This window comes from Ochotona curzoniae, unplaced genomic scaffold (genome assembly GCF_017591425.1).
Source record: "Ochotona curzoniae isolate NIBS_2020 unplaced genomic scaffold, NIBS_Ocur_1.0 contig_1221, whole genome shotgun sequence".
Lineage (NCBI taxonomy): Eukaryota > Metazoa > Chordata > Mammalia > Lagomorpha > Ochotonidae > Ochotona > Ochotona curzoniae.
The window spans coordinates 92,931-102,401 of record NW_024464993.1 but is presented as its reverse complement, the minus strand read 5'-3'; positions in this window follow the sequence as shown (position 1 = coordinate 102,401).

Genomic DNA, 9,471 nt, shown 5'->3' with positions numbered 1-9,471 from the left:
CTGTTGCACTCTCATGGGAGACCAGGATGAAGCTCCAGGCTCCTGGCTTAGGTCTGGCATGGCCCAGCTATTTAAGCATTTGGGGAATGAACTAGCAGATTGAAGATCTCTCTCTTCCTCTGTGTCTTATTCTTTCTGTAATTCTGCCTCCCAAATTAATAAACAAATCTAAAAATCCTCATTTCCTTAAAAAAATACACAAGTCTCTCCATAAGTCCACTGTGTTAGATGTTGAACACAATAAGAGTCAGTGATTTACTAAGGCCTAGGGGTGAGGCTGGTGCTCAGCCTGGGATGCTGGTCATGGTTGTTGCTACTGAAAGTGTGACCTGCAGACTGGCAGTGTCAGCACCAGCACTGACATGGTTACCAACAGGAAATCTCCTGCTGTACTGTCTCCCCCCTCCAGTGACATCCAGGTGATTCCCGAATCCCCTTGAGATTCCCTGGTCTGCAGCCTTTCCTGAAACAACACCAGAATCATGCAGTCTGCTCCCAGACTGTGGTCTCATCAGGCAGCTCAGCATGAAATGCCCAAGTGTTAGTATCTGTTCCCTGGTTCTCACACAGCCAGTTACTGCATTGGTGACCTCATCAGTTGTCAGGGCTATAATACGTGCTTTTTTATATCCTGTCACCAACCTGTTTTACAACCCAAGCATTTCCTGGAAAATCTCCAGATTGGTCTGACTGCCATCCTCCCCTATGGGAGGGAGGGGCTGAGACCCTGGCCGATCCCCACATGGAGCTGGACACTGGGGTCTGAGTTTGCTCGGTCACTGGGGAGAAAGGGAAAGGGTCCATGGGGTTGTGTGACAGGAAAGGGACAACAGGGAAGGGTCTGGATGAGGGGAGGGTGGGATGGCGGGGCTGAGGTGGGGACATCTGAGAGGTGGCTCCTCGGGGTCCTGCGTCCCTCCGCCTGGCTCCCACTTCCCTGCAGAGTCCTTCTCCTTCTCTATCCGCACTCACCTGCCCGATCTCGATCAGGGCCAGGGATCTGGTGAACAGCAGGAGGAGAGTCTGGGGTGGCTTGAACCCTATCAACAGGTTCTCAGGAGACTCTGAATCAAGTGACTCCATTCTGACTTTCTAAGCAGGGTCTGTTGGTGGTGACTGACTCCTCTGGAAACCTTACATCTAATGGAAGTACGACGTGTTCTCGTGTTGAGTGTCCTGGCAGGAGGAACTCGCTCAGTTCCTGAGAAGGGGAGTGAAATTCCGGGAGAATGGGCCTCCCCACCGCTCAGCTTCTGTAATCCAGTTCAGTCCTCTGATTGAGATCACTAGGGGGAAGCCAGGACTGTGGGCTCGGCCTGCCCCTAGGTCCTCTCCCAGTGCCCAGTCCCCTCCCTGAAGCTGCCCAGGGAATCTGATAGGCTGGAGAGACCCTGACCAGGCCCACCCCACTTCTCTTTTAGGATTTCTCTCCCTGAACTGAGCTGATACTCCTCTGACCCCCAGCCAGACTCTTATAGAAGGAAACTCACTTGCAGAAACTTTAAAGGCAGATTGTTTGCAGTCCTGGGGAGCACAGGGAGAGACACCGAGTTTCCCTCCCCTGGGAAGTCTTATCTAAGAGCCCGTGGAGCCCTGCCTTGCAGTTTCTCAGCCCCATGTGCTGCATAGAGGTGACCCCCTGAATGATCAGAACCCCGTCTGTGACAGAGGGGCACGTGATCCCTTCATACCTCAGAGTGAGCAGTGTCCCAGCCACACTCCCACCGCTCCAGGTGCACTTTCCCAGACAGTGCACCTGTGCCCTGGGTTATCCTCCCCACCTCCAGCTCTGAGACTGTGTGTGAATCTAGAGCACAGTCAGCACGGGGTCCCTCCATGGCCACCATGGATGCAACCCCGGACCCCCAGGGAATGCTGATAACTTGGACACACCGACCCCTGCACTGTGCACACCTGTGACAAAGTGAATGTGTATGTTTTGAGCAGTAACATCTTAGCAACACCAAGCAATAATAAAACAGCACAGTTACAGCAATGCACTGCAGGAACTCTGTGATTTCTGAGTGTGTCATGGTGCTGTTTCTCTCCCTGTGATGGTGTGAGGGGGTACAGGGCTGTGTGATGAGATGGAGTGAGGGGGCGATGGGCTCTGTGGGGGCAGCTGGGCCATTAGGGCAGGACACTGAACACAGGAACACAGTACCACCAGGTCCATCTAACCCTGGAGGCCTCCAGGTGCCTAACGGGGTGCAGTGAGTGCAGTGTAGACAGGCTGGACACAGACAGGACTCACACCCTGTGTGAGACAGACAAATTAGTGAGAGATTTCCTCCAAGCCCTCAGGAGCACAGAGCAGGCAGTGGGTACAAAGGTAAATCCCTGCCCTGGATGCCCCATTCAGTATCAGAGCCTGGTGAGGCCTGGCTCCTCTGCTTGTGCTCCAGCTTCGTGCTGTGCAGCCTGGGAGGCAGCAGGTGGTGGCTCAGGTGCTTGGGTCCCTCCCACCACATGGGAGACCCAGGAGGAGCTGCAGATTCCTGGAACTAGAACTGGCCCCACCTGGCTTTGTTGGCACTTGGGGAGAGAATCAGAAGACAGAGGGCTCTTGCCATCTTTGTGTCACTCTGTGGTAATTATTAAGTTCATAAATAAAAAGGTGTGATTTAATGCTTATGAATTTTTTCTGGAATTCTCCATGTAATGATTTCACAATGACATACAGTGAAACATAGCCAAGTGATAACAATAATGTAAAGTGAAATATAGCCAAGGAATGCTCAGTGTAAGAGTGGGGAAGGAGTGATGCTGTCCAGATAAACCCTGAGGCACAGTGAGCTACTGAGTTTATCAAGTAGAAGCTTCTGCACATTTTAATCATCTCAAGTTTGCTGCTGTGCAATGCAGTCAGTAAGTTCCTCAGCAGTGCTCATGCATTACCTGCTACTTATTGATTTGTTTATTTAATGGAAAGAGAGAAACTAAGAGGGAACAAGGGAGAGAGAGATCTACCTGCTGGTTCACCCCTCATATGACTGTAAGAACCCAGGCTGGGCCAAGTGGAAGTCAAGAGGACAGAACTCAAAGTGTTTCACCATCCCAAGTACTTGAGCCATCACCACGGCCTCCCAGGCGCACAGTAACAGGAACCTGAGTTTGGTAGCGTGCTGTCACTCAAGCTTGGGCATGGACACATGGAAAATAGGCATCCTTCCAACAGCTCAATTGCTGCCTGACACCCTTCCTTTCTGTTTAAATTTTATTGATTTAACACATAAACACACACACACAAAGTGGGAGGAGAGAGAGGAGTGGGGAGGAGGGGCAGAGGAAACCCCTGTCTGGTGTGCTGAAGCAGCGCAGAGGGAGCACAATCCAGGCCTGTGAGGAGGGAGGAGGAACTTGAGCACCTGGGCATCTTTCCCTGCTCTCTCAGCTGCATTAGCAGCAGAAGGGCAGCTGGGAGTCACGCAGGTACTCTGATCTAGGATATTTGGGTTGCAGGTGGCAGCTTAAACTGGTATGCCATAGTGTCTGTCCTTACCCCACCTTTCATATAAATAAATAAATAAATAAACAAATACAAACCTTAAATTGACCCTCCATTTAACTTTAGAGAAACTTCTGAAATGTAAGGCCCCTAAGCACAGGAACTTAGGGCTGTTGGTCAAAGTTGCAATAGAGTCATACCTACTGACAGTAGGCACTCAGATCCTGCATGAATCCGAAAGAGCCAAGGCTCTGTTGCCATGTGGGGCTGCAGGGAGGAGAGGGCCGTGTACTGGCCCTCCACTCCTTTGCTGTGTGGTGACATCAGGGACAGGGTGCCATGCAGATGGAGGTGCAGGAGAGGAGCCAGGATGACAAAGGGGTTGAGAGTAAGTGCACATGGGTCACCGATCTCCTTACAAAGGCTGGTTGTGAGTTTTGGGCAGCTGAGGAGGGAAGGTCCTGAAGGAATAAAAAAGCCCTCTAGAACATTGGTTTCTCTCTTTGTGTGAGCCAGCCTATCCTGGATGACCAGCAGGGGCCACCAAGAGACCACATGGCAGCAAGCAGCCCAATGGTCAGGCTGTGGTGTCAACTCCTGGGTCCCCTGGTGCCACTAAGGAATCTAGAGTTCCCAGAGGCAGAAATTGAAGCTTGACTGCTCCAGTTTCATAATCTCCAAATGAAAAAAAAGAACAGGGCACATTATATAAAGCTGTTGCTTGTGATGCCGTGATCCCATATCAGTGCTGGTTTGTGTCCTTGTGACTCCACTTCTGACCCATCTGCTTATGGCCTGGGAAAGCAGCAGGGCAGAGCCAAAGTCCTTGGGTCTTGCATCCGCATGGGGGACTAGGAAGAAACTCCTGAATCGTGGCTTTGGATCTGCTCAGCTGTGGCTGTGTAGCCATTTGGGGAGTGAACTCTGGCTGTAGTGACTGTGGGGAGTGAACCAGCTGAGGGAAGATTCTTTCTGTCTCTCCTTTCTTTTTTTAAAGTCTATTTTCACAATTCTAAAGAGGTAAGTCCCCAAACTTTATAATTCCTTGCTTATTTCTCCAAAAAGATGTAAATAAATAAATAGAATAATAACTAAAGCTTCAGAGTATCAAACCATGTTTAAAAATCCTGAGGGCTAATGTTAAAATATGAATTAATGGAATGTTGGCCAGTTAATCAAAGTTCCAAACTAACATTCAAAATAAGAATCCTATTGCCTTAAGCAAATAATGCAATTTATATTCCCAAAGCATACTTGTCTTACAGATTTTACACACTGAGGTATAAAGCCATGTTTTACTAGCATTTTTATTAGCATGATGAACAATTTCTTCCATAATGGCAATTATACTAAAAAATCCAATAACATTAGCCAACCTGCTGGCATGTTCTATGGACAGATCCCTGGAAAGATTCAGCAAGACATTCCAACTTGCACAAGATGAGGAGTTTGGAGTGTCTAACTAACAAAGGTAATTTTAAGCTTTCTCAGAGATAACTAATGATAATCTTTAAGGAAATTTGACCTTAAATCGTAATACTTCATTTCACTACATTAAGAAGTCGATGTTGTTAACAGATAATCTAAATTATTATTAACAAAAAGGATAATCCTTAATGAGTTTGTGGAGTGAACTGTCAGACCAGCTTCCAGAATGGTACATTAGGTGTACAACATGTAAGTCCAAAAAATATTTCAAACAGTTAATGGAAAACAGGATTAAAGATGTTTATTTTGGTGTAAAAATTAATCTGTGCATAGCTTTTCCATAATATGCATTTGCACTAATTTTGAAGATTCTTCAAATGTATAGATTTTAATTTTTTTATATCCAAATAAACCTACTTTTAACTCCATGTTCCATGAATCATTGAAATATCCTCAAATAAGGTCTTAAAAACAGCTACGTGTTAGGCGAAACCAAGGCTGAATGACGTCATGTTGCCTTCAGTCCCTTTATTTCTAACACACCTACGCCTACCACTGGCCTTACCACTGTATTCCAAATTTAAAGTTGTATGTTGCACTGATGCAATATGACTGTTTTTCCACACTATGGTCTTATTTCTGCTAAGTTATTCTTACAGTTCATCAGCTTAACTTTGTTTAAACTGCCTTTTTAGAACTGTAGATAATATTAAAATTTTTCCAATTATGTTCCTCAAATATAGTTCTAAAATATTCAACAAATTAAACTATCAGACAGGTGATCTCTATTCAATTAATATTAATGTTGCAAAGATTCAACTGAGTGAATTTCAACTATCCTAAAAATGGGGAGTGATCCTAGAGTGTGTGCCTTATGAAATTATCTGATAGTGAAAACAAAAAATAGGAGATACGGTTGCTAAATAATACGTTAACAGGTATACTGAGCAACAAATTCAAACTTTTTTTATTTAACTGACATCTGCTTAGTTTTTTATTTAGTTAAGTAGAAAGGCCAGTTAATCAACTCATTAGACTGGTCAAGGCAAGATGCTTGAATTATATAACATGGCTTAAAAAGCAGTTGATATTATAGTAGTTCTCTGGTAAACACACACACACACACATTGGTAGAGTACTTTGGATATTAGATTTTCCTCTATAGCCTTGTATAATAAGCACTGTTCACAATCTGCAGTATTTTGAAAACTGCATAAATTTGAATGACCAAATTAAAGATGTCTAGTTGAACTCTTTGTAAAGTACTTGGGAGTTTCAGCTATGTTCCCAAACAGACTGATTTTTTTCAAACCATAACAAATTAATATAAAAGCACAGCAGATGTAACAGGTATCTTTGAGAATAAGTCAAATTTACTCAATTTTCTTTTTCAAATATGACTAAGAAAATTAATAATGTCTACATTTAAAAAACAACACTTATTAACTAGATAAATTTAAGATAGGGAGAAAATTATGCAGTACTATTGCACTTTGCGAAATGTGCAGAATTCCAAAATGTGCTAGCTCTGAAAATCTATCTTGCATTGAGGTTTCCGAAGAGGTCAACGAGCCAGTGAAAAAAGCATCTGGTCTGTATACACCTTGCTGTCTTTAGTCATATTGCTCTTGTAAAATCCCTTAATGTGAAAGCATTTCCAGTGCCGTGCAGTGGGACTATGATCCCGGACGTGCAAGGCGAGGACCTTAACCACTGCGCCACCGCGCTGGGCCCGAAGGAGATAATTCTTTCCTTCAACAATAAGAAGCTGGGCTCTCCACATGGTCCATACATGCAATGAAGGAATAATGACTGGATATGATCTGTACTACTGTAACAATATGGAGGATTTGGGGCCTGGTGATATGGCCTAGTGGCTAAAGTCCTCGCCTTGAATGCGCTGGAATTGCCTATGGGCGCCGGTTCTAATCCTGACAGCCCAGCTTCCCATCCAGCTCCCTGCTTGTGGCTGGGAAAGCAGTCAAGGATGGCCCAAAGCCCACCTGTGTGGGAGACCTGGAGGAGGTTCCTGGCTCCTGGCTTCAGATTGGCAAAGTACTGGCTGTTGCGCTCACTTGGCGAGTGAATCATCGGACGGAAGATCTTCCTCTCTGTATCTCCTCCTTCTCTCTGTATATCTGACTTTGTAATAGAAATAAATAAATATTTTTAAAAAAACAATATGGAGGAATTCAATGTGGGGGGAAGGCTTGGGAACGGGCTGGAGGGAATCCCGGAACCTGTGAAACTATGTCATAAAATGATATAAAATAAAAATTTTAAAAATTCTCTCCTTCAATTAGGATTTCTGGGTACCACTGGCTAATAACCTACATGTACTCCTCAAACACCTGCCGATACCCTAAGGAAACAGATCTGAAACTTGAGCAGCGGCCCCGTTGCATACAGTGGTGGCGGGCCCAGGCAGGGAGCAGCCCAGCAGCTGCCACTGCTGGCTTAGCCTGTGTGGGAGGGGAGCAGATCTGTCCTTCCTGTCTGCTGGCCTGACTTCTCCTAGGGGCAGACCCCACCCAGGCCAGGCAGTGGTGGCAGAAAAATCCAGGGTCCCTTGTGATGTGGCCTGAGCTGGGCTGGGATCTCTGCCTGCAGCAGGAGTGGACCAACACCTGAGCTGACCTTAGCCTTGGCTCCCTGTCTTACACTCAGTGTGTTTCTCAGAGCCCCCGAGTGTCCATCTGCAGCCATCATGGGCTGCATCATGTGAAGAGCTCCTGGTGTCTGTCATCAGCAGGAAGCCCACTAGCCTGTAGCCCTTGGTCACCACACCTTCACCTTCTGGGTCAGGATTCCCCTCTGGTCTTGCTGACTGCAGGTGGGGACTGTGTAACCTCAGCCACTCTCTCAGGCTGTCTGAACTCCCAGGGAGTGATAGTGATCTGTCTGAGTGGACACTCTGACTGGTCATGAGCTCAGCAGTCATCAGAGGAGGAAGGGAAAAGAGGGATGTGCATTGTCCTGCTGCAGTTCTGCATCTTATTGGCCCACCACTTGGAGACATGAGGGTGCAGTGCCCTTGGTGCTGTTGTCTCAGGTACTGCCTGAGTGTTAGTTCCTGTGTTAGTTCCTCTGCTTGGGCTGGGAGGGCCCACAGTGGGCACTGGCAGGTGCATGTGTTATGATGCCCCAGGGTATCTGTAGCACTGGGGACTGTGGTGAGGAGCCTCATTCTCACAGGCAGATGAAGGTGAGAGGGAAATCCTCCTCAGCCAGACCCCCCTGCGGAAGGGCTCCAACCCCAGCTGTGAGCACCCTGGGATCCTCACGCACTTACCTCAGATAGATACCCCACTTAACGATATGCTGGGATAGTTTTAGAACAAGCAATTTATTTGAGAGAAGACTGACAAAGGTAGAGTGAGAGAGAGAGGGAGAGAGAGAAGGAGAGACAGGACACAGAAATCTAACCACTGGTTCACTCCACAAATGGCTACAACATGAGGGCTGGGCTGGGCTAAAGCCAGAAGCCCAGAATACATTCTGCGTCTCTCATGCGGGCGAAGCACACAGTACTTGTGCCATCTTTTGCTACTTTCTCAGGCCACTAGCAGGGAGCTGGATTAGTAGAGTAGTCAGTTTCTTATGACCCTTTGTGCTTCTCTGGAATTAGCAGTGAAGTCTCCTTTTATCATTTCTAAAAACAGGTTTATTTATTTTTATTGGAGACTCAGATCTTACAGGAGGAAAAAAAAGGAGAATCAGAGAGAAATATCTTCCATCAGCTGGTTCACTCCCTAAGTGGCCACAATGGCCATAGCTGAGCTGATGTGGAGCCGGGAGCCAGGAGCTTATTCAGTCTCCCACTCAGATGCAGAGTCCCAAGGCTTTGGGCTGTCCTCCTCTGCTTTTCTAGGACTCAATCAGGGAGCTGGCTGGGAAGTGGAGCAGCTAGAACATGAACCAGAGACCCTATGAGATCCCAGCATGTGTAAGGTGAGGACTTGGCCACTGGGACACCATGCCGTGTCCCAACAGAAGCATTTCTGTCACACCTCAGAGCTGCAAAATCAGCACCCCTAGGCATCTCTAATGTAAAAATCAGAAGCAGTGGGGTAGCAATCCTGATGCAGACTTGGGGCCAGAGTCAGGTCAGGGATATGAGCTGTGCCCTCTATGCCCAGCAGCAGGGCTGTGGTTCCTCAGATGCAGGGTTAGGACCACCCAGGGTGAGGCCATGGATTCTGCTCCTGACTTTGCAGCCTCAACCAGGTCCTCTGCCTTCTGTCAGACCCATGTCACATAGACAGGTGCAGTGTATACTGGCAACTCCTGGATTTCACTGTGGGCTCCAAGGAGTGAGAATACATGCTCTGCACCATGTGAGGCAGCAGGATCCAGGGAGATCCTGGGAGGTTGTGTGTGCTCAGCTGTGGCCGCTTCCTGAACTTTCCTCCTGGGCTGCCCCAGCAGGAGAGAGGACACTGTATGTCTCCAATGTCCTTGGTTGGCATTGACCACCTGTGTCCTTTATTTTTCCATAGGGTGGAGACACAGCTTGGGACGCCCAGTCCCATCTCAGTGCTCTGTTGGAGTCCTGGCTCCACTTTCGGCCCAGTGTCCACCCAGTACATGCCCTG